This window comes from Rhinatrema bivittatum, chromosome 6 (genome assembly GCF_901001135.1).
Source record: "Rhinatrema bivittatum chromosome 6, aRhiBiv1.1, whole genome shotgun sequence".
Classification (NCBI taxonomy): Eukaryota; Metazoa; Chordata; class Amphibia; order Gymnophiona; family Rhinatrematidae; genus Rhinatrema; species Rhinatrema bivittatum.
In genome coordinates, this window is record NC_042620.1 from 165,452,698 (window position 1) to 165,478,456 (window position 25,759).

At 46.5% G+C, this 25,759-nt stretch overlaps 1 protein-coding gene across 1 annotated transcript in view; it reads right to left on the minus strand.

Moving 5' to 3' along the window:
- SPAG16 (sperm associated antigen 16) overlaps nt 1-25,759 on the minus strand; it is a 1,286,809-nt gene that overhangs the window by 939,210 nt on the left and 321,840 nt on the right. The gene's annotated exons all lie outside the window — the stretch shown is intronic.

A 25,759-nucleotide genomic window follows, 5' to 3' on the forward strand; every position in this document is an offset into this window, starting at 1 on the left:
GTTTTCAGCACTGCAATCTCAGTGGGGAGGGGGTATCTAAATGCTTCCCCACTCTGTTCAAATCCAAAAAATACTTCAAAAGTTAAACTGGATACATCTTCTACCTTCCCTATTTCTCAAAGCAGGATCCATCACTTTTGCTTTCCCAGCTAGGGTTTAGAGGGCTCACAGGTCTTTGGTCCCCTGGTAAGAGCCCTTTTGCCCCAAAAGGGTATCAGGTTGAAAAATCTATCTCTCTGTAAATTAGTAGGAGAAGAATCCTCTAGCAGGGAGTGCACAATGTAATGTCATTTCTAAACAAAACTCCATATGTTTTGTTTAGAAATGACATCACATTGTGCACGCTAGTTATAAAATCGGGCGTACATGTGTGTGCACCGGGTATCGCGCACACCCTTTTAAAATCTACCCCTTGTTTCATTAAATACCTCTCTGTGTATAAATCATGCTGATCATGTATACATGTTATATATTTTTTCTACCTATAATATATGCAAGTATGTTTATAAAATTGATAGAAAAATTAAGTGTTTTCATTGCATTGGAAATATATAGGTGCACTGAAACATACATGCATACTTTCAGAGCAGATCCACATGGTATTTTATTGTTATAGTTAGTAGGGATGTGAATCGTTTTCCATATCGTCTTAACGATAGAAATCGTGTGGCAGGGCAAGAAAATCGTCTTAGGCACGATTTTTTAGTTAAAAAATCGTTAAAAATCGTTTTTCCGATTAGTGCGCACTAACTCGAGTTAGTGCGCACTAACGGGAGTTAGTGCGCACTAACTGGGAGTTAGTGCGCACTAACTGAAAATGATACAATTTGACACTTTTCAGGACAGTTAAGGTCAGTTTAGGAATGAATATGTATTCCTATTGGCTGCCCTCTTATTTATTCATGTTACCAAGTTTCCTACTGACAGTATATGGGGGATGGGAAATGGAAACAGTTGGTAGCTTGACAAAACAAGTAATGTGATCAGTCAATGTGACTAGAACTTGTGCCCTAACCCTGATACCAGGGGTATTGTGATCTTCCTGCACACAGTGCCCTATCCCTATTAATACCAGGAGTGTTGTGATCTTCCTGCACACAGTGCCCTATCCCTAATACCAGGGGTGTTGTGATCTTCCTGCACACAGTGCCCTATTCGTGGTACTGGGGGTGTTGTGATCTTCCTGCACACAGTGCCCTATTCCTGATACCGGGGGTGTTGTGATCTTCTTGCACACATCCCGATATCAGGGATAGGGCACTGCATGCAGGAAGATCACAACACTCCTGGTATTAATAGGGATAGGGCACTGCATGCAGGAAGATCACAACACCCCTGGTATCAGGGATAGGGCACTGTGTGCAGGAAGATCACAATACCCCGGAGGAGTGAGGGTCAGGCAGCTCCCCCCTGTCTGTGAAGCCAGCCTCTCACTAGTAATGCAGGGAGGGAGCTGTCTCAGACTTCACCATCCTCCCCCCCCCCCCCCTTACCCACACACCATTCACTAGCTGGGACATGGGGGAAGTCAGGAGTGAGGGTCAGGCAGCTCCCCCCTGTCTGTGAAGCCAGCCTCTCACTAGTAATGCAGGGAGGCAGCTGTCTCAGACTTCACCATCCACCCCCCCCCCCCCTCACCCACACACCATTCACTAGCTGGGACATGGGGGAAGTCAGGAGTGAGGGACAGGCAGCTCCCCCCTGTCTGTGAAGCCAGCCTCTCACTAGTAATGCAGGGAGGGAGCTGTCTCAGACTTCACCATCCTCCCCCCCCCCTCACCCACACACCATTCACTAGCTGGGACATGGGGGAAGTCAGGAGTGAGGGTCAGGCAGCTCCCCCCTGTCTGTGAAGCCAGCCTCTCACTAGTAATGCAGGGAGGGAGCTGTCTCAGACTTCACCATCCTCCCCCCCCCCCCCTCACCCACACACCATTCACTAGCTGGGACATGGGGGAAATCAGGAGTGAGGGTCAGGCAGCTCCCCCCTGTCTGCGAAGCCAGCCTCTCACTAGTAATGCAGGGAGGGAGCTGTCTCAGACTTCACCATCCTCCCCCCCCCCCTCACCCACACACCATTCACTAGCTGGGACATGGGGGAAGTCAGGAGTGAGGGTCAGGCAGCTCCCCCCTGTCTGTGAAGCCAGCCTCTCACTAGTAATGCAGGGAGGGAGCTGTCTCAGACTTCACCATCCTCCCCCCCCCCCTCACCCACACACCATTCACTAGCTGGGACATGGGGGAAGTCAGGAGTGAGGGTCAGGCAGCTCCCCCCTGTCTGCGAAGCCAGCCTCTCACTAGTAATGCAGGGAGGGAGCTGTCTCAGACTTCACCATCCTCCCCCCCCCCTCACCCACACACCATTCACTAGCTGGGACATGGGGGAAGTCAGGAGTGAGGGTCAGGCAGCTCCCCCCTGTCTGTGAAGCCAGCCTCTCACTAGTAATGCAGGGAGGGAGCTGTCTCAGACTTCACCATCCTCCCCCCCCCCCTCACCCACACACCATTCACTAGCTGGGACATGGGGGAAGTCAGGAGTGAGGGTCAGGCAGCTCCCCCCTGTCTGTGAAGCCAGCCTCTCACTAGTAATGCAGGGAGGGAGCTGTCTCAGACTTCACCATCCTCCCCCCCCCCCCCCTCACCCACACACCATTCACTAGCTGGGACATGGGGGAAGTCAGGAGTGAGGGTCAGGCAGCTCCCCCCTGTCTGTGAAGCCAGCCTCTCACTAGTAATGCAGGGAGGGAGCTGTCTCAGACTTCACCATCCTCCCCCCCCCCCTCACCCACACACCATTCACTAGCTGGGACATGGGGGAAGTCAGGAGTGAGGGTCAGGCAGCTCCCCCCTGTCTGTGAAGCCAGCCTCTCACTAGTAATGCAGGGAGGGAGCTGTCTCAGACTGGTATCAGGGTTAGGGCACTGTGTGCAGGAAGATCACAACACTCCTGGTATTAATAGGGATAGGGCACTGTAAGAGATGACTGTAGTAGATTGAATAAAGATCTGATGTTTCTGCTCTCCTCACACGAAACAAAAACAACACACAAGCAGAGAAGCCCTTCTTACAAAGCTGAGCTAGTGAGTTAAGTAGGAGGAAAAGTAAACATACTGGTGCCAGTGTGGCTACTTAAAAAATACACTTACCAACAATCAATTACATATATTTGAACTGTGTACAGTTCCAGCCAGGACCACCTTTCTAAAATGCACAGTGATTGGCAAATTCAACATGCACTAGCATTTCAGGTGCCTGCTAACAAAAATAATAAACAAACAAGTTCTAGTCACGTGAGTGCTGATCATTACATTACTTTTTTTGTCAAGCTTCCAACTGTTTCCATTTCACATCCCCCCAACCATATTGGTAACATCAATAGATAAGAGCACAGCCAGCCAATAGGAATACATACATACATATTCATTCCTAAGTGACCTTTACTGACCTGGGAAGTGTGAACACTTTGTTTCATTTTCTGTTGGTGTTCGTTAGTTTCCAGTTCCATTTCCCATCCCCCCAACCATCACCTCAGTGGTAACCTTGGTAATATCAATAGATAAGAGGGCAGCCAGCCAATAGGAACACATATTCATTCCTAACTGACCTTCAGTGACCTGGAAAGTGTTTATTTGTATCATTTTCAGTTAGTGCGCACTAAATCGAGTTAGTGCGCACTAACGGGGAGTTAGTGCGCACTAACTCGAGTTAGTGCGCACTAACACGATTTAACGATTTTTAACGATAAATCGTTAGAATTTCTATTGTATCGTGTTCTATAACGATTTAAGAGGATATAAACATTATCGGACGATAATTTTAATCGTTGAAAAATGATTCACATCCCTAATAGTTAGTGAGGTTTGGGCGGACCCTTGGACACTGTGGCAGCTGACCACGCCCATGGGGGGAAGTCCCATGAGGGGCCACAGGTCAGGCTTAGCTCTGGACACACAAACATAGACAGTTCTTTATTTAGATAGTTTGAGAAGCTACCAGAGGTGGCAGTAGTGAGTAGAATATGTAGCTTGGCTGGGCTAGTATTCCCCAGGGCACTGGAACAGTGGTTCCTCCGGTAGCAGTGCTGTAGTGGAGAGAACTGAGAAAGTGAGTATAATAGAACATTCACAGTCCCAAAAATGGAGAAGCCCCGAGATAGGGAGAGCTGGCCCACGAGGAGCGAGTACCAGATCCCTGGAAGCAGAGAGACTCGTTGGCAAAGTACTCACACAGCGGTTCCACGTAGGAGATGGCACTGGCGCTGGAACGGAGGCAAGCCCTCAAGGAGCGAGTACCTGGTTCCAGGAAGACAGCTCTGAGGAGTGGATGATAGTAGTACTCACTGATGGTGTCTGTAGCACATTTTTCCAAGTAGAAGAGGAGATAGATGCAGGCAGAGGGTCAGGGAACATGGGCCCTCGAGGAGCGAGTACCAGTTACCTGATAGCGACCTGAAAGAAGCAAAGAGGCCCCCGAGGAGCGAGTACCCTGTTAGCAGAAAGATTCCAATGGAAGTTGGAAGGCAGAGTAGCTGGGTATGGAGAGCAAATCCCATCCGTAAGAACACCCCTGATAACTCAACGGCTAGCAATAAACAGTAGGCTTAAATATCCAGGCAGCGTGACGTCACCACAGAGGGATGCCCCTGAGGAACGTGCCAATGAGGAAATAAGAATGAGGGCCGCGTGGCGCGCGCGCCCTTCAGTACCTGAAGAACATGGTGGGAGGCAGCGCCCAAGCCGGTCCGGGGACGCCGGAGATGACGGCAGGTGGACGCTGCGGCAGCCAGGCGTCCGTGAAGAGCAGGAGGAGTCGCAAAAAAGGAAAGGTAGGCAGAGTGAAGCCGCCGGGAAGCAAAGGTCGCAACAGTACCCCCCTTCAAAGGGAGGTCTCCTCTGCGGGTACCAGGTCTTGGTTTACAAGGATACGAGAGATGAAACTGATGGAGAATCTCTTTGTCAAGGATATTAGCCAGAGGCTCCCAAGAATTTTCTTTGGAGCCAAAACCTTTCCATGAAAGAAGGTATTTCCAAGTCTTGCCTCGTTTTTGGACATCAAGGACGGCTTCGACCTTGTATTCTAGGTCATCTTCTGCATTGATGGGAGATGGTTCCTGGAACTTGGAAGAGAACTCACTGAGAATGAGTGGTTTGAAAAGTGAAACATGGAAAGTGTTGTGGATGTTTAATCCAGGTGGTAGCTTAAGACTGTAAGTGATGTTGCCAAGACGTTGGAGGATTGGAAATGGTCCAAAGTAGCGAGGGGCAAATCGAGTGGAGGGTAACTTCAGTCTAAGGTGCTTAGTGGATAGCCAGACTTTGTCACCAGGTTGGAAGACAGGCGCTTTGGAATGGTGAGCATCATAAAACCTTTTGGCTCGATCACTTGTTTTGAGTAACATGTCTTTTGTCTGAGTGCATAATTGATGGATATCATCAGCAGTGGATTGAGCAGCTAGGGATGTCACTGAGAGCTTCAGTGGAAGTGGCGGTGGTGGTGATGGTGAACGTCCATATACCACTTCAAAAGGTGTTGATCCAGTGGATGATGCTGGATGAGAATTAATGGCAAATTCAGACCATGGTAACAGTTCGGCCCAGTTATTCTGACAGCAACTCACATAGGCCCGAATGAACTGTTTCAGGGTCCTATTCATCCATTCTGTTTGGCCATTTGATTGAGGACGATAGGCAGATGTATAATCTAGAGAGATGTTGAAAAGCTTGCACAAAGCCTTCCAGAATTTTGCCGTGAACTGTGATCCTCGATCCGAGACTTTGCTTCGGTAGGCCGTGAAGGCAAAAGATGTGGGTTTAAAAGAGCATCACAAGCTCCAAGGCTGAAGGTAAGCCAGGCAGCACCACAAAATGGGCCATCTTGCTGAAACGGTTGACTGTGACCCAAATGGTATTCATACCTCCAGAGAGGGGAAGATCTACTACAAAGTCAGTAGAATTATGCGTCCGGAGCTGGAAGAGGTTGCATCAATCCCCAAGGTTGGCCAGAAGTAGGTATGTGCTTGGCACAGTTGGCACAAGATGCTATGTAAGAGAGTATCTTCCTTGATAGTTGTCCACCAATAATACTTCTGTAGCTTCAGCAGGCTACGGCATTGACCAGGATGGCCAGCCAGCTTGGAATCCTGAAGTGTTTAGGCACGATGGTTTTACCAGCGGGCACAGTATGAGTAGCCGCCAAGATGACTTTCTTCAGGTCGATAATATGCTGAGGTTCTTCTGGAACATCCTCCGAGAGAAAGGAGTGTGACAGGGCATCAGCTCTGGTATTCTTGTCTCTGGGACGGTATTTGAGCACGAAGTCAAAACGGTTTAAAAAATAAGGACCATCTGGTTTGTCTATGGTTAAGACATTGCGCATGGCGGAGATACTCTAGATTCTTATGGTCCGTAAACATGGTAATTTGATGTTGAGCACCTTCGAGCCAAGGCCGCCATTCCTCGAATGCCAACTTAATAGCCAGGAGCTCTTTATCTCCGATCCCATAGTTCTTCTCTGTCAGAGAGAAATGTTGCAAAAAGAAAGAGCAGGGACGTAAGGATTTGGAGTCTCCGATTTGGCTCAATACAACCCCCACACCGACATCAGAAGCATTGACCTCCACGATGCATGGCTTATTGGGTCTGAATGACGCAGGCATGGTTCAGTGGAAAAGGCAGTCTTTAAATCCACGAACGCGGAAATGTCCTCCGCAGACCATTTAGAAGTGTTGGCCCCTTTCCGGATCATTCCAGTTAAGGGCACAGTTAAAGAAGAATAGTTCTTTATAAAGCTTCTATAGTAATTAGTGAACCCCAAAAATTGTCTCAGGGCCTTCAGGCTGGTAGGTTGGGACCAATTTTTAATACTCTAATTTTTGGGGATCCATCTGGAAGCCATCTTTAGACACAATATAGCCAAGAAAAGGCACAGAGTCCTTATGTAATTCGCACTTGGATAGCTTGGTGTAGAGCCGATGTTCTCGAAGTCTTCGTAGTACTTGTTTGACGTCCTCTAGATGAGTAGACAAGTCCTGAGAAAAATATCAGGATATCATCTAGGTACACTACGACACTCTTGTACAATAGGTCCCGCAAGATGTCATTCATTGTGTTCTGGAACACAGCGGGTGTGTTGCACAGGCCAAAGGGCATTAATAAATACTCGAAATGACCATCTCGAGTGTTGAAGGCTGTTTTCCATTCGTCGCCACTGCAAATGCGAACTAAGTTATAGGCTCCCTTCAGGTCAAGTTTCGAGAATATCTTGGCACCTTGAAGCCGGTCGAACAGCTCTGAGATAAAAGGCAGGGAATATCGATCTTTGATCATGATCTTGTTCAGACCTCAATAGTCGCTACAAGGACGTAAGGTACCGTCCTTCTTCCCCACAAATAAGAAGCCTGCGCTGGCTGGAGACTTTGATGGTCTAATGAATCCTTTCTGTAAATTATCCTTGATGTACTCAGACATAGCCTTATTCTCTATTAGAGAGAGTGGATAGACACGTCCTTTAGGAAGTTCAGTGTTCGGTTTCAGCCTTATGGCACAGTCATAAGATCTGTGTGGGGGAAGGATGTCAGCAGCTTCTTTGGAGAACACATCACCGAATGATGTGTACTGAGGCGGCAGGCCAGGCATTACTGGAGTTGTAGGCCTGCAGAGGACAGGAGAAACCTCCTTAAGGCAATTGCCAAGGCAACCTGGGCCCCAGCGGAAGAGTTCCAAGGTGGCCCATTTGAATTGAGGCTGATGCAACTGCAACCAGGGTAACCCTAGAACGATAGGGTGCATGGCCTTCTCTAACAAAAAGAAGGAACTCGACAAGGTATGGAGGGCTCCGGGTCACGTCACCCGGCAAAGGCTCTCCATGGATAGATGATAAGAGCAGTGGAACCTTCAAAGTGATGAGGGGAATCCTCAAATGTTCCACTAGGCAAAGTATAAAGTTGCCTCCTGCCCCTGAATCCACCAGGGCAAGAGTTTGAATTTTGGACGGTCCACAGATCATGAAGACTGGGAGAGAGAGCGGAGGAGAGGGCGTAGTAAGGCCTAAGAACAGTCCTCTCGCAGGTCTTAGGCCCGTCCATTTCCTGGATGAATTGGACATGTTGGGACATCACGACCAGCTTGCCCACAGTACATACACTGGTCATGCCTCTTCCGAAGTCTTCTCTCTTTAGAAGTCAGGTGACTGCGACCAAGCTGCATCGGTTCTTCTCCACTGGCGACAGGTATTGCTGGAACCATCCGAAGTGCAGGTTTAGCATGAACCTCCTTCTGAACCGGTCCCTTACTAGGCGTGAATTCTTTCACCTTATCACAAAGCCGGTGGTCAATTCTAGTAGCCAAAGCCACTAGTTCATCCAGCGAGTCAGGTGTCTCACGAGTGGCCAGCTCGTCTTTCAAGCGAGTATCCAGACCTCTGAAGAAGAGAGTTTTCAGACATTTGGAATCCCAGCATAATTCTGTAGCAAGAGTCCTGAACTCAATTGCAAAATCAGCCAGTGGTCGGTTGCCTTGCTTCAGGTCCACCAGAGCAGAACCAGCAACAGTCACTCGAGCAGAATCATCACAAACGGATTTAAACAAATCCAAAAATCCGTCAAACTCCTGCAGAATTGGATCCTTGCATTCCCACAGCATTGAGGCCCAAGAAAAGGCCCTTCCATCAAGATAAGATAGACTATAAGTAGTCTTGGCGTATGCTGTGGGGAAGTGAGAAGGCTTTAATGCAAAATGCATGCAGCATTGATTTATGAAACCTCTAGTTTTTTGAACCTCTCCAGAGAAACGAACTGGAGCAGCCAGAGGTACCATAGTCTTTACAGTCATTTCAGGTAACTGACCTTCATTACTGGAAGCAGCGCTTTGATTCTTCTGTGCATGCAGCTGATGGAACGCAGAAGTGAGTTTCTCCAATGCGTCCTGTTGTTCAGCAATACGCAGGGCCAGGCTGGGAATGGCCTGCAAGACATTGAGCTGTGCCGGATCCATGGAGTTAGCAATCTGTTATAGTTAGTGAGGTGTGGGTGGACCCTTGGACACTGTGGCAGCTGACCATGCCCACGGGGGGAAGTCCTGTGAGGGGCCACAGGTCAGGCTTAGCTCTGGACACACAAACACAGACAGTTCTTTATTTAGACAGTTTGAAAAGCCACCAGAGGTGGCAGTAGTGAGTAGAAGATGTAGCATGGCTGGGCTAGTATTCCCAGGGCTAGTATTCCCAGGTTCCTCCAGTAGCAGTGCTGTAGTTGAGAGAACTGAGAAAGTGAGTACAATAGAACATTCACAGTCCCAAAAATGGAGAAGCCCTGAGATAGGGAGATCTGGCCCTTGAGGAGCGAGTACCAGACCCCTGGAAGCAGAGAGACTCGTTGGCAAAATACTCACACAGCGGTTCCATGTAGGAGATGGCACTGGCGCTGGAATGGAGGCAAGCCCTCAAGGAACGAGTACCTGGTTCCAGGAAGACAGATCTGAGGAGTGGATGATAGTAGTACTCACTGATGGTGTCTATAGCGAATTTTTCCAAGTAGAAGAGGAGAACATGGGCCCTCGAGGAGCGAGTACCGGTTACCTGATAGCGACCTGAAAGAAGCAAATAGGCCCTCGAGGAGCGGGTACCCCGTTAGCAGAAAGAGTCCAATAGAAGTTGGAAGGCAGAGTAGCTGGGTACGGAGAGCAAATCCCATCAGTAAGAACACCCCTGCTAACTCAACGGCTAGCAATAAACAGTAGGCTTAAATATCTGGGCAGCGTGACTTCACCACAGAGGGACGCCCCTGAGGAACGCGCTAATGAGGAAATAAGAATGAGGGCCACGCGGTGCACGCGCCCTAAGGTACCTGAAAAACATGGTGGGAGGCAGGCGGATGCCGCGGCAGCCAGACATCCGTGAAGAGCAGGAGGAGTCACAAAAAAGGAAAGGTAGGCAGAGTGAAGCCATCGGGAAGTGACGGTTGCAACATTTATAAACTGTGCAACTCCCTCAGCTCCATTAATAAAATATGAGGATAAATCTCTGTGCATCCACTTAGGTGCACAAATACAGTACCGTGAATAAGTGTGAAAGTTAGGCTCCTTCTGCATAAGTCCACGCGCACAAATGATTCCCTTGATTGAGCAGATATACTTTGTGCAGGTGAGCTTGTGAATATACCAGCCCCCTTTTTTTTGAAAATTCAAGGTAAAGTCAACATAAAGGCATATCCAGACTTTACCCATACCAACACTGTTTTAAAAATAACCTCTAAATAGCAAAACCTATTGTTATACTGAATTGATTTGCTTTATTTGTTTTCCTATTTTTATTTTTATTTTCATTTTCTTCCTTTTTCCTCTCAGGAAGTTTCTTGAGGTATAAATTTAAAAACTGCAAAATAAATAATAATTATATATATATATGAAGATTAATGATTAATCATTATGTCCTGCCTCTGTGCAGAACATAATTTATATTGCAGTAATTCTCTCAGCTCTATTCTCTTAAATCTATTAGAATTAGTCAGAGAGGTAATGAGCAGATAAAATATTGTCTCTCACATGCCTTATATACAATATTTCTGATAGTCATATGTGCAATTTTGCTAATTCAAATTTATTTATTTATTTGCTTGATATACTGCATTTCACTAAAACCATCGAAGTAGATTTTATTTTCAAAGACATGCCACATTAAGAATAAGAAAGCAAGCCTTGAAGCATCACCAAATTAATTTGCAATTTGAAGAGTGCAGCATCAATCAAATACAATGATAATTATTTTACAGTATTAATTAGAATGTACTAAATTATTAGCAAATCTAATCCCTCATTTAGACCTAGCAGCAATTTCATACATCTATATTAGAGACATTTTTGATAAAAGTAGCTTGGAGAACATTTTGCAGTCTCCTACCGAGCATCCCATAACCAGAATGAAACATTTTCAATTTACTCCATATATATATATATATATATATATATATATATATATATATATATATATATATATATATATATATATATATAGTGAACCGTCCCTCCCGCGGTCGTCCTGCGCTCGGGACCGCTCACCTTCGGGGTCATACAGCGGGTCCCGGTCCTGTCTCCCTCGCGGCCCTCGCAAGCCCAGCAAGGCCCCGGCGTCCTGTGGCAGTTGCTGGGCCTTCGGTCACACGCCAGGCCTCGGTGTACCAGCAGCTATCCACGCCCCTGCGCGTGGACCAGCCACACTGATATGGGTTCTAGGGCAGGGCCTAGTTTCGCGGCGCACCCTGATTGAATGGATGTTAAAAGGAAGTTCCTGGCCTCACTTCCTTGCCTTGGCAATTGAGTCGGTTTGTTCCTGAGATTGCCCTTGCTCGTGTTCCTGCTTGCTTGTTCCTAGTCTCGTTCCAGGATCCTTCTGTTCCAGTTCCGTTCCTGCTTCCTTGCCCTGCTTGTTCCTGTCTTCATTGTTTGTCTTCCTGGTCTTACCTTGGACTACCTTTCTGGTAAAGACCTCAGCTTGTTCCTGACCTGTCTGCCTGCCTGCCGCCTGCCCAAGACCTCTGAATGTTCTTCAAACCTGCCTGACCTCTGGATCTTGTCCCTGGCTTCGTTGACCACTCCTTGGACTGTTTCTTGGACTTGACCTTGCTCGCCTGACCTTGCTTGATTCTGGCTCTGTCCTTAGTCTTGCCGTCACCAACACTCTTCTAGTTCGCTTATCTCCAACCTGTTTCCAACCTCGAACCCGATAGCGCTCTTCCAGTCCCTGGGGGCACGCTGGACTCAGACTCTCCCAGGACACCCTGTGAGGCCCACCTAAGTCCCAGCGGCCCGGGTCCCTACGGGCTCCTCCCGGGGGGACCTCAGGCTTCCAGTGGTGAAGATCTACATTGCCTCTGTCTCCTTCAGTGCTCCGCCCCCTGTGGTCAGTTCCCGTACTGCCTCAGGCCAGGGGTCCACCCCCAAGCGCAACAGGTTGCCAAGGCCATGGACTCGGCGGAGTCTCCCACCTCCAGGGCCCTACCAGGACTGGTCGCTATAGTAAAGCAACACCATCAATCATTGGAGACGCTGGCTTCCTCAGTGGAAGATCTACGCTCCCAGCTATAAGAGACTGCTATGGCCAACCCTGTGGGCCTCCAGGCCACTATGCTTCCTAGAGCAACTTTGGCACTTCCTGCACCTCCTAGATACAATGGAGACCCACGCTCCTGTCATGGCTTCCTTAATCAGTGCTTTATGCAATTTGCCTTCCAGCCTTCCTTGTTTTTGAAGGAGATCACAAAGGTCACCTTCATCCTGTCCCGGTTGGAAGGGAAGGCACTGGCATGGGCCTCTCCCTTATAGGAATTAGAGATGTGAATCGTGTCCTCGATCGTCTTAACGATCGATTTCGGCTGGGAGGGGGAGGGAATCGTATTGTTGCCGTTTGGGTGTGTAAAGTATCGTGAAAATCGTTAAAATCACGAGCCGGCACACTAAAACCTCCTAAAACCCCACCCCCGACCCTTTAAATCAAAACCCCACCCTCCCGAACCCCCCCCCCCAAATGCTTTAAATTACCTGGGGATCCAGCGGCGGTCCGGAACGGCGGCGGTCTTATTTCTTGCTCTACTTAATTTTTTCCCTAATATATTTCATTAGCTTAGCTCCAGCTGAGTTTGCCCAAAGGTGGCTAACTGCACTGTTTGTGTAAGACAGGTTTATCCAACTCCCGTGTCCCGCTTCTCTTAAGGAAATCAAAGCTGCATCTGTGCTTTAAATTACCTGGGGATCCAGCGACGGTCCGGAACAGCGGCGGTCCAGAACAGCCTCCTGCAATTGAATTGTGTTGTCTTCAGCCGGCGCCATTTTCCAAAATGGCGTCGCAAAATGGCGGCGGCCATAGACCAACACGATTCGACAGCAGGAGGTCGTTCCGGACCCCCGCTGGACTTTTGGCAAGTCTTGTGGGGGTCAGGAGGCCCCCCCCAAGCTGGCCAAAAGTTCCTGGGGGTCCAGCGGGGGTCCGGGAGCGATTTCCTGCCGCGAATCATTTTCCGTACGGAAAATGGCGCCGGCAGGAGATCGACTGCAGGAGGTCGTTCAGCGGCGGTCCGGAACCCCGCTGAACGACCTCCTGCAGTCGATCTCCTGCCGGCGCCATTTTCCGTACGGAAAACGATTCGCGGCAGGAAATAGCTCCCGGACCCCCGCTGGACCCCCAGGAACTTTTGGCCAGCTTGGGGGGGCCTCCTGACCCCCACAAGACTTGCTAAAAGTCCAGCGGGGGTCCGGAACGACCTCCTGCAGTCGAATCGTGTTGGTCTATGGCCGCCGCCATTTTGGAAAATGGCGCCGGCTGAAGGCAACACGATTCAATTGAGGGGGCCGTTCCGGACCACCGCCGTTCCTGACCGCCGCTGAATCCCCAGGTAATTTAAAGCATTTGGGGGGGGGGGTTCGGGAGGGTGGGGGATTTAATTTAAAGGGTCGGGGGTGGGTTTTAAGGGGTTTTAGTGTGCCGGTTTTCCTCCCCTCCCCCTTCCCCCGATTTACGATTTTTTGACGATAAATCGGGGGAATTGGTATTGTATCGTGGCCCTAACGATTTTTGACGATTTAAAATATATCGGACGATATTTTAAATCATCAAAAAACGATTCACATCCCTAATAGGAATGTTCTGATCCTATCCTCTCCAAGATGTCCAACTTCCTTACTCTCTTCAAGCAGACCTTTGGAGATCTGGTTGGATGGCTATCACTAGTTGCAATCTACTCCACCGTCGACAGAGGGCAAGAAAACCTCTCGGAATATATTGTGGAGTTCTGAACCCTATCCACAGAACTTGAGTGGCAAGAGAATTGCCTACAAGCCATCTTCTTGAATGGACTTTCGTCGGCTCTAAAGGTTGAGCTTTCCATCTGTAAGACTCCCACGTCTCTAGAGGACTTGATCTTGCTTGCCGGAAGGATCGATCTTTGCCTCCGGCAAAGATGCCTAGAAGTAAAGGCTCCATGCCCTTCTCCAATTCGACCTGCAAGTGTATCCTGCACCCCTGAAAGCGTCGTAACACCACCATCTTCCTCCACGGTGGAACCCATGGAGGTGAATCGGGGATGGTTGTCTCCCACGAACATCTCCGCTGTAGAAAATAAGGGCTTTGCCTTTACTGTGGCACCTCAGAACATCGTCTGCAGTGTTGCCCAGTTCGTCCAGGAAACTGCAATGCCTAAGCCCGGCGGGGGTCCCCAAGCTTGGGCGCAACTGTTTCTGGCCCTCAACTCCTGCTTCCTGTATCCCTGGGTATCAAGACCCACACGTTCACTACCACTGCTCTCATTGATACCGGAGCGAGTGGCAGTTTCATTATGGATGATATCGTCAAGATTTTGGGAATACCTCTTCAACCATTGGAGGTGAGTCTCCGTATTGCTTCAATCCAAGAGGAACATCTTTCCGGTCTTATCACCCATCGGACCATGGCTATTCACCTGTCAGTGGGCACACTCCATAAAGAAGAAACTTCCTTCTACGTGTTAAAACGCTCAACGCATCCGGTAATTCTGGGGTTGCCCTGGCTCCAGACTCACGAACCCCAGTTCGACTGGCAGTCCCTGCAGTTGGTACGGTGGTGTCCGAAATGCTAAGCCACCTGTCTCCAGCCGGTGTCTCCCGTGATCCCGGTTTTACACTCCACAACGCTTCCTGGTCTGCCTTCTCAGTATGCGGAATTCAGTGATGTATTCTCAAAACAGAAAGCAGACACCTTGCTTCCGTTACATAAGTTCAACTTTCCCACTGAATTACTGCAGGGCATGATGCCTCCCAAAGGCAGAACGTATCCCTTGTCACAGATTGAGACGCAGGCTATGTCAGAGTATATAAAAGAAAACTTGGAAAAGGGCTTTAATCGACCATCTGATTCACCCGCAGGAGTGGGATTCTTCTTTATGAAGAAAAAAGATGGTGGGCTCCGCCCTTGCATTGACTATTGGGATCTTAACGCTATAACGCGTAAGGACCGTTACCCACTACCTCTTATCAGTGAATTATTTGATCGCCTCAAGGGCACCAAAGTATTTACCAAGTTGGACTTGAGAGGTGTGTACAACTTGATGACATCTGGAAGATAGCGTTTAATACTAGGGATGGTCATTATGAATACTTGGTCATGCCCTTCGGGCTATGTAACGCGCCACCCGTCTTTCAATGTCTCATGAATGAGATCTTCAGAGACCTCCTGTACAAGTTTTTGTCATCTACCTTGATGACATTCTGATATTCTCCAAGGACATCGAAAGTCACCATGAACATGTTCGTATTGTCCTCCAACGATTACGAGAAAGTAATCTCTACACTAAGCTAGAAAGATGTCTGTTTGAATGCACTAGTCTACCCTTCCTAGGGTACATCATATCTGACCGTGGCTTTTCCATGGACCCCGAGAAGGTCCAAGGAATTCGTGACTGGCCCCAGCCAGTTGGGCTTTGAGCCTTACAACGGTTCCTAGGCTTCACTATCTATTATCAAAGCTTGGTTGCTAACTACTCCTCCATGGTGGCCCCACTTACATTGATGACTAAGAAGGGGGCCAATACCCACATCTGGACACTGAAAGCCATTGCAGCCTTTCAGAGACTTAAAGATGCCTTTAGCTCTGGCCCGTGTCTCCATCACCCGGACCCTAAACATCCATTTATAGTCAAGGTAGGCGCCTCAGCTATCGGAGCCGGGGCTGTCTTAAGCCAGCACTCGTCCACAGGCAAATTAACTCCGTGCTCCTTCTATTCACACAAGTTCACCCCCACAGAACAACGCTACACAGTTGGCGATCGTGAACTATTGGCAGTGAAGTTGGCCCTTCAGGAATGGCGCCCCTGGTTGGAAGGGGCACAGTACAAATTCACTATATTCACGGATCACAAGAAGTTAGAGCACCTCAAGGAGGCCCAGCTTCTAAACCCCCGGCAGGCCCGCTGAGCCTTATTCTTCGAAAAATTCGATTTTAATCTTTGTTTTCGGCCTGGTTCCAAAAATCAGCGAGTTGACGCGCTGTCTCGTTCCTTAAAACTGGGACTTTCTGGTAGGTCTTCAGGTTCAATTATCCATAGCAGCAACCACTACTGTTCCAGTCGGAAAGACTGTCATCCCTCGCTGACTCCAAGAGCGGGTCTTAAGATGGGCCCATGATTCAAAACTAGCAGGCCATCCTGGCCGTGCCAGGACACTAGAGATGCTACGCCGCCATTACTGGTGGCCCACTATGGTACAGGACTCACGGATTTATGTAGACTCTTGTCCCATCTGCACACAACAAACACCACCCACAGGAAAACCCTGGGGCTTGCTACAGCCACTTCCAGCACCTATGGAACCTTGGTCCAGTATTCATAAGGCAACACGGTGATTTGGGTCGTAATCAACCACTTCTCAAAGATGGGGCATTTCATCCCATTACCAGGTCTCCTGTCCGCCCTGGAACTTGCAAAACAGTTCTTAAAAAATATTTTTTTACTTCATGGGCTCCCTAAGGAGATTGTCTCTGATCGGGGACCACAGTTTTCCACTAAGTACTGGTGCTCCCTATGTCAGAAATTCAATATTTCCTTGAGTTACACCTCAGCCTACCATGCTCAAGCCAATGGGCAGGCTGAGAGGACGAATCGGACTTTGAAAGTGTTCCTACGCTCATTCGTCAATGACCAACAGAATGATTGGTTAGATCTCCTCCCTTGGGATGAGCTGTCACATAACACTCATCTCGCAGCAGCCAACAATGTTTTTCCTTTCTCAGTAGTCTTTGGAAGGCAGCCCCGTCTGCCTCTTCCTGTTCCTGTAATGGTTCCATCTCCTGCAGCACAATCTATGGCTCAAACCATTCGCCAAGTATGGACCCAAGAAAGAGAATGTCTCTCACAGGCTGCTGAGCGTGCTAAACGCACCTCGGATCTTCATCGAAGTCCTGCTCCACTCTTCCGACCTGGCCAGAAAGTTTGGCTGAGTGGCCGCCATATTTGTCTCCGACTTCCATCTCATCCGCTGGCTCTGAAGTATATCGGTCCTTTCCCAATCCTCAGAAGAGTGGGAACCGTTTCCTATCAGCTATCCATGGGCATTCAAAACACGTTTCATGTGTCCCTGCTGAAGCCTCTTGTCTTGTCATGGCCCTCTCACAAAGACCCTCCAGCTCTATGCGTCTCCGCAGAACCTGATACTTCTCTACAGGTAAGAGAGGTCCTATCCCAGCAGCTAGCCACGCCTCTACGCGCATGGACCACCCACCCTGATATGGGTTCTAAGGCAGGGCCTAGTTCCACGGTGCACCCTGATTGAATGGATGTTAAAAAGAAGTTCCTGGTCTCACTTCCTTGCCTTGGCCTTGCTTGTGTTCCTACTTGCCGGTTCCTAGTCTCGTTCCAGGATCCTTCTATTATAGTTCCGTTCCTGCTTGTTTCTGCTTCCTTGCCCTGCTTGTTCCTGTCTTTTTTGTTCGTCTTCCTGGTCTTACCTTGGACTGCCTTTCTGGTAAAGACCTCAGCTTGTTCCTGACCTGCCTGCCTGCCAAAGACCTCAGCTTGTTCCTGACCTGCTTGCTTGCCTGCCTGCCAAAGACCACAGCTTGCTCCTGACCTGCCTACCTGCCGAAGACCTCAGCCTGTTCCTGACTCGTCTGCCTGCCTGCTGCCTGCCCAAGACCTCTGCCTGTTCTTCGACCCTGCTTGACCTCTGCATCTTGACCCTTGCTTCATTGACCACTCCTCGGACTAATTCTTGGACTTGACCTTGCTCGCCTGACCTTGCTTGTTTCTGGCTCTGTCCCTAGCCTTGTCGTCACCAACACTCTTCTGGTTCGCTTATCTCCAACCTGTTTCCAGCCTCGAACCTGATAGCGCTCTTGCAGTCCCTGTGGGCACGCCGGACTCAGACTCTCCCAGGACACCCTGCGAGGCCCACCTAAGTCCCAGTGTCCCGGGTCCCTATGGGCTCCTCCCGGGGGGACCTTGGGCTTCCAGTGCTGAAGATCTACACTGCCTCTGTCTCTTTCAGTGTTCCACCCCCTGTGGTCAGTTCCCGTACTGCCTCAGGCCAAGGGTCCACCCCCGAGCACAACATATATATAGAGAGAAAGAGAGAGAGAGAGAGAGAGAAATCACTAGATATTAGGCAATCTAAATGCTGTCTAAATAGCTCAAACTAGAAAAATATTCAAATGAAAGAATAGCACTAAAGTGAAATATCTATCAGCTAAAAGAATTTCTTTATTGAACAAATTCCATTAAGTAAATGAGCACATAAAGGATACAACTGATGTATACAAAGTATGATACTACTCATGCTATACTGTCCATCTTAAACAATACAATGAATATGTACAATGATTATAAATATTCTTATTGGTTGAATGTCACAGTACAGAATGTTTAGACCAATTTTAAAAGAACCAGTAAATGCAGTGTCAAAAGTACACTACATTGCAGCCAAACTGTAAAGAGTATACAAAATAGAATGCTATTAGAGTATATTATGGGTTTTAATAGACCACAAGGAATTGGGTTCAAAGTTAAATACCCTATTTTCCAGTTTAATCAACTAACCGATGACTGTGTCAAACCATTCTTTTAAAATTGCTCTAAACATTTCGTACTATGACATTGAACCAATGAGGATGTTTATAATCATTGTACATATTCATTGTGAAGTTTAAGTAGGACAGTATAGTACTATTACATTAAGGGGTAGATTTTATAAAGTTGCATGGGTCCACGTCTATGTGCACGTGCTACCTGCACGCACACATGGACGCACGATTTTATAACATGTGTGCGCATATTATAATTTTGCGGGTCGGCATGCGCAAGGGAGTGCACAATTGTGCAACTTGTGCGCTCCGACGCCTGCGGCCTTCCCCTGTTCCCTGCCCCCTAGCCTGACCTTCCTACGCTTTCCCCTAGCCTTCCCGCCCCCTAACCTAACCATCCCCCAAATTTATATTTTACCTGTTGCGCAAGAAACGCGTACCAGCACCCTGCCAGCACGCGATCCCTCTGCACAGCGGCAAATGGCCGCTGTGCCGAGGGCCTCTAGCCCCAACCCACCCTGCTCCCCGGACTGCCCTGCCCTGCCCAATCCCCACCCACTGTCCGCCCGCGTCCCGGGGATTTACACGTGTGACCGGGCCTTTTAAAATAGGCCCAGCACACGTAACCTTTTTAAAATCCGGGCCTAAATGTGTATGAGTAGTGTCATACTTTGTATACATCAATTGTGTCCTTTATGTATGAAGTTGTTTGTGTATAGCTAGAATTTAGAATTTATAAGTGCTCATTTATTTTATGGAATTTGTTCAAAAAGAAATTCTTTTAATTGATGGATATTTCACATTAGTGTTCTTCCTTCCTTTCTTTGGATATATTTATACAGGTTACACATCAGTGCTCCTTCTTTATGGTTATTTATTTAAATGTGATACTCAAGCACTTTAATCAGCTAGTTTACATTGCCTGTTATTTAGATATTATATATATATATATATATATATATATATATATAAAATAAACAAAATGGCAGATGAAAAAACATTTTTGTTCCTAATAATTATAAAATATATAACAAACCAGATAAGGAACCATATATATTTAGAAATGCATAATTTCTTTTATTTACCTATATATAAACATTACTTAATAAGAAAAATATTTATATTTGATTAAAGGTTAATTTTTCTTATAATACAATAAAATTCAATAATACATACAAAATTCACAAGAAGTGTCCACTTAATAAAGACAACATCATAGATCTTCTTACTTCAAAACAGTTCCTCAAATGTTTTCACTTTCACTTACCTGCTTACTAGAGATGTGGTTCGTTTATCATGAACTAGGCAATTTCAATGCTGGACTTTTGGCAAGTCTTGTGGGGGTCAGGAGGGTACCCCAAGACTTGACAAAAGTCCCTGGTGATCCAGCGGGGGTCCGGGAGCGACCTCCTGCACTCGGACCATCAGCTGCCAGTAATCAAAATGGCACCGATAGCCTTTGCCCTTACTATGTCACAGAGGCTACCGGTGCCATTGGTCAGCCCCTGTCACATGGTAGGAGCACAAGATGGCACCGATGGCCATGTGACAGGGGCTGACCAATGGCACCGGTAGCCCCTGTGACATAGTAGGTCAAAGGCTATCGGCACCATTTTGATCGAAGCAGGCCAGACAGCCCGATGGCATGCAGGGATAAATCCCTTGCGGGACCCCGCTGGACCACCAGGGATGTTAGTACGTTTGGGGAGGGATCGGGATGGTAGGGGGGTTGTATTTAATGTATTAAAGTGAATTTTAATGGTTGGGGTGGGTTTTTTTGAGCTTCGTTTTCCCGCGTCATTTTTTGGGCCGGTTTCGTTTTTCCCCATTTAGTTTTTGTTTGTTTTTCCAAAAAACTAACCGAGGAAAAACGTACTTTACCCCGAAGCGTACGACACAAAAAATGACCCGGTAGAAAAAAAACGAATCTCATCTCTACTGCTTACATATCCCTGTTATCCAGGGGACAGTTAAAGTATTAATTACTTAAAACAATGGATCCAGGAAAGTGGCAAATCAAATGAAGTACTACTTTCTTCTTGAATAGCTGAACCAAGGGGTTCTGAGTTCCACTTCAAACAGTTCCTTCCCACTTCAAAGCAGTTCCTCAAATGATTTCATTTGCACCTTCCTGCTTATATATGGGTATTATCAGTTAAACAACAGGAATATTAGTTGCTTAAAACAAATAGATCCAAGAAAGTAGCAAAGCAAAAAGAATAATACTTTCTTCTTAAATAACAGAACCTAATGGTTCCCAGTCCCCACAATTGCCCGACTTTTTCACTGTCATTGGCTTCCTCAGGGGAATATTTTTTCATATTATGCCACAACATTAAACCTAAAATAAAAAGTTTTTCAAATAAAAATTAAAAATTGATATCATTCATAGGAAATATAATTACCATAGATTTCCATAATATAAAATAACTTTTTTAAAACACATACTTACACATCGGTTATATTAAATAAAAGTATAGAAGCTCAAATACATCAAATATTTCATTAGAGTTTTCAACCTAAAAATGTATAAAATATATAAAATAATATTTATACTCAAAACACGACTTAAAAGGTTTAAAACCATACAGAAACAGAGCAATTACTCAAATAACAGTTCACCTTAGTAAAACGCTCAGTGCTGACAAACATGTATGAATCTCTCGCGATATCTGAAGAAACCTATTCCCAGAGGTCTTTTAAATTCAAAAAGAACAATGTCAAATCTAATTGATAAATAAGAGGATAATCCTGAAGCCTTAAAAATTAATTAAGGAAATTTTCCACCAAATAATGATACTTGACTAGAAAGCCTACAAACTAATTAGTAATCTAATTATATCAAAAGAAAGCTTCCCATTCAATAATTGTATTTAGCCCTTGAGGATGCAGTGTCTGCCATTTATAAATGTATTCTTGCTCACAATGTTGAAGCTTAAGTGAAATATTACCACCTCTACCAGAATGAAGTTGTTGAATTATGAAAAATTGTAATTGTTCAAGAGAATGATTAAACTCTAACCAATGTTTAACAAATGAAGATTCTAACTTTTGAGTTCTAATACAGCTTTTATGTTGTATAATCCTAGTTTTAAAAGATAGTTTGGTTTGACCAATATAAAATTTAGAACAAGTGCATACAATGGAATGTATTACTTCAGCTGTATTGTATGTATAATGAGCTTTTAATTTAAATTGAATATTTAAAAACAGATGTTGAAACATCTTAGCTTTCAATACATATATGCATACCACACAGTGTCCACATTTATACTGTTCTACATTAACATCATTATATATAACTTTTGTATAAGTTGAGGCTAATTTGTCACTTTCCTGGATCCATTGTTTTAAGTAATTAACACTAACTGTCCCCTGGATAACAGCGATATGTAAGCAGATAAGTGCAAGGGAAAACATTTGAGGGACTGCTTTGCAGTAAGAAGATCTATGATGTTATCTTTATTAAGTGGATGCTTCTTGTGAATTTTGTATGTATTACTGAATTTTATTGTATTATAAGAAAAATTTACTTTTAAACAACTATAAATATATTTTTATTAAGTAATGTTTATATATGGGTAAATAAAAAAAAATTTAGGCATTTCTAAATATATGATACTGTTCCTTATCTAGTTTGTTATATATATATATATATTTGTTGTCCTTCACTTACTGCACAGTCTGCCTTCAAATGTACGCCGTAGTGATACTATCCTAACCTTCTGTTACCATGAGATCCGAGAAGCTAACCAAGGTTAACTCTGACCATAAATGAAAGATCTTCCAAGGACATAAGATGCCTTAGGGATACTAGAGGGTGTTATGTTGCTGGAGAAGGTGAAATGCTAAATTAAATATATGTCTGTTTCTTGGACATTAAAACTCACATTCTATGATTGTTATTTAATCAAAGTTTGCCAAAAATCTTCAAAATCAATCATATAATTTATTTAGTTATTTATTTAAATTTTTGGGGGTCGATTTTAAAAGGTGTGCATGTCCATGTGCGCGCGCTTGCTTGAGCACACATGGACATGCCGATTTTATAAAATGCATGTGCCGGCGTGTGCATATTATAAAATACATGGGCTGCGTGTACATGTGCGCTGGACTTTATAGTCCGCGCACGCATGTATGGGTGGCATGCAGAGGGAGGCCTAATTTTGTAAAAGTACGCATGGCAACCAGATCGGGTCTTTCCCAGTTCCCTCCCAAACTGCTTCAATTAAGGAGCGGACTCGGAGGGAACTTTTCAACCCACCTAAATTACCTTCCTCTCTCTTCCCCTCTCCTCCCTGGCCCCATCCCTATGATAGCTAACCCCAAATTTTTTATTTTACCTTTTGCTCCTCTTCAGGAGCAGTAGCAACTTGCACACGCCAGCAGACTGCTGGCGCACGTTTCCCCAGCACAACAGGAAATGGTCGTGGTACTGGCCGCCTCCAGCCCCGCCCTGCCCCAAGACCACCGCTTTCCCTGGATCCAGCACTTCTGCGCGTAATGGGGGTTATGTGCGTGGCCAAGCACCTTTGAAAAAGCACGGTGCATGCAAGGCCTGGCCACATGCGTAACCCCCATTTTTTACTCGTGTGGCCATTTTAAAATTTGTCTGTTTATTATTCAGCCTATCACTGAAGCCCTCTGGGCAAAGTATTAAAACATAATATTAAAAACAATTACCATAAACAGGAATAGTAACAAGCTACAGTAATATAATAGTTCAAGCAATAAACATAAAACAAAATATTTCAATAGCCCTCTAAAGCAAATAAAATCTCAGACAAATAGTCAAAAAGGGGTCCATTCTGTAACAAACTATAAAAATACCAAGAAAAATGGAGGCAGTTTCCCCTCTCCCAGTCCACTACCCACTCTCTTGTACTCGGGGTATCATTGAGACTATGTTCTAGAAAAGAGATGCAGCAAAACAAATAAACTGGCCCACTCTTAGCATTCCACACTAATAGAACAGAGGTCCATAAGGCTGGATAAATAGCCATGTTTTAATCAGCTTTTGAGCAGGAAGCAACTCTTTACTGAGTGAAAGATCCTTTGGTAGGCTGTTCCAAATTTTGGGTCAAAACAGCAAAAAGTTCAATCACGATCTACTAAAGCTTTAACTTTCATGCATGACAGAATCACTAGTAGTTTTTTATTTTGTGACTGCAAAGACTGAGCCATGGTATAAGGAAGAATGTAGTCATTGAGGTAACCATGGCCCAGATCATTCAAAGCATTACATATTAGGGATGTGAATCGTTTTTTGACTATTAAAAAATCGTCAGATATTTTTTATATCGTAAAAAATCGTTAGAGTCGCGATACAATAGAAATTCCCCCGATTTATCGTGAAAAATCGTAAATCGGGGGAGGGGGAGGAGAGAGGGAGGAGGGCGGGAAAATCAACACACCAAAACAACTCCTAAACCCACCTCGACCCTTTAAAACAAATCCCCCAGCCTCCCGAACCCCCCCAAAATGTTTTAAATTACCTGGTGGTGCAGTGGGGGGGGTCCCGGCGCGATCTCCCACTCTCGGGCCATCGGCGCCATTTTGGCTGCCACTAATATAAATGGCGCCGACGGCCCGATAAAAAAAAAAACCCACCCGACCCTTTAAAATGACCCCCTTAGCCTCCCCCCCCCAAAACCTTTTAAAATTACCTGGTGGTCCAGCGGGAGCACGGGGAGCGATCTCCCGCTCTCAGGCCATCGGCTGCATTAATAAAAATGGCGCCGATGGCCCTTTGCCCTTACCATGTGACAGGGCAAAGGTAGCGCTGGCGCCATTTTGAATATTGGCAATATGGCCTGAGTGCAGGAGATCGCTCCCGGACCCCCGCTGGACCCCCAGGGACGTTTGGCCAGCTTGGGGGGGAGCTCCTAACCCCCACAAGACTTGCCAAAAGTCCAGTGGGGGTCTGGGAGCGACCTCCTGCACTCGGGCCGTATTGCCAGTATTCAAAATGGCGCCGGCGCTACCTTTGCCCTCACTATGTCAGTACCTTTGCTCTCACAATGTCATAGGGGCCGACGGTCGGCCCCTGTGACATAGTGAGGGCAAAGGTAGCGCCGGCGCCATTTTGAATACTGGCAATACAGCCCGAGTGCAGGAGGCTGTATTGCCAGTATTCAAAATGGTGCCGGCGCTACCTTTGCCCTCACTATGTCAGTACCTTTGCCCTCACTATGTCAGTACCTTTGCCCTCACTATGTCATAGGGGCCGACGGTCGGCCCCTGTGACATAGTGAGGGCAAAGGTAGCGCCGGCGCCATTTTGAATACTGGCAATACGGCCCGAGTGCAGGAGGTTGCTCCCGGACCCCTGCTGGACTTTTGGCAAGTCTTGTGGAGGGCAGGAGGCCCCCCCCCCAAGCTGGCCAAAAGTCCCTGGGGGTCCAGCAGGGGTCCGGGAGCGATCTCCTGCACTCAGGCCGTATTGCCAATATTCAATATGGTGCCAGCGCTACCTTTGCCCTGTCACATGGTAAGGGCAAAGGGCCATCGGCGCCATTTTTATTAACGCAGCCGATGGCCTGAGAGCGGGAGATCGCTCCCCGCGCTCCCGCTGGACCACCAGGTAATTTTAAAACCTTTTTTGGGGGTTCGGGAGGGTGGGGGAGGGTTTTTTGATTATCGGATCGGGCGCAGCCGATAATCAGAACTCAAATCGGGCTGGGCGATAAAAATTTTAAGATTTAGATCGGAACCGGAACCGATCAGATTCCGGTTCCGATTCACATCTCTATTACATATTTAACATAAGGCCTTGAATTTAGCTCAGCAATCAATAGGCAGTCAAATAAGCTGCTCAAGTTAGGAAGAGATGTGATCTCATGGACTAGATTCAACCAGCACAGGTAGGATGATATCATTAGATAGAGCCCTGGTCAGCAGCATGACTTCACAACTTCTATATGTTTCAAAAGCTCTTCTGAGCATGTACATGATTGTGCTATATTGCAGTCATTGCGTGGGGATCTCCTCAGTTCTTTAATTTAGGTAGTATGGGAAGCCAACTCCTAGGGGAGATGAGTGGGTACTATGAAGACTTTTATCCTACTACCCTCAGAGAAGTCACTTATGTTTTTAGGGTTCTCAGAGGTGGGGAATCTGTAGCTACAGGTCACCCTTAACAAAAAGAGGGAAAATACAACATGAACAGTGCCATCGGGCACAAAACTATTTTTGCTGGCAAGAGGCCATTTTAAAATTGTTTTCTTTTA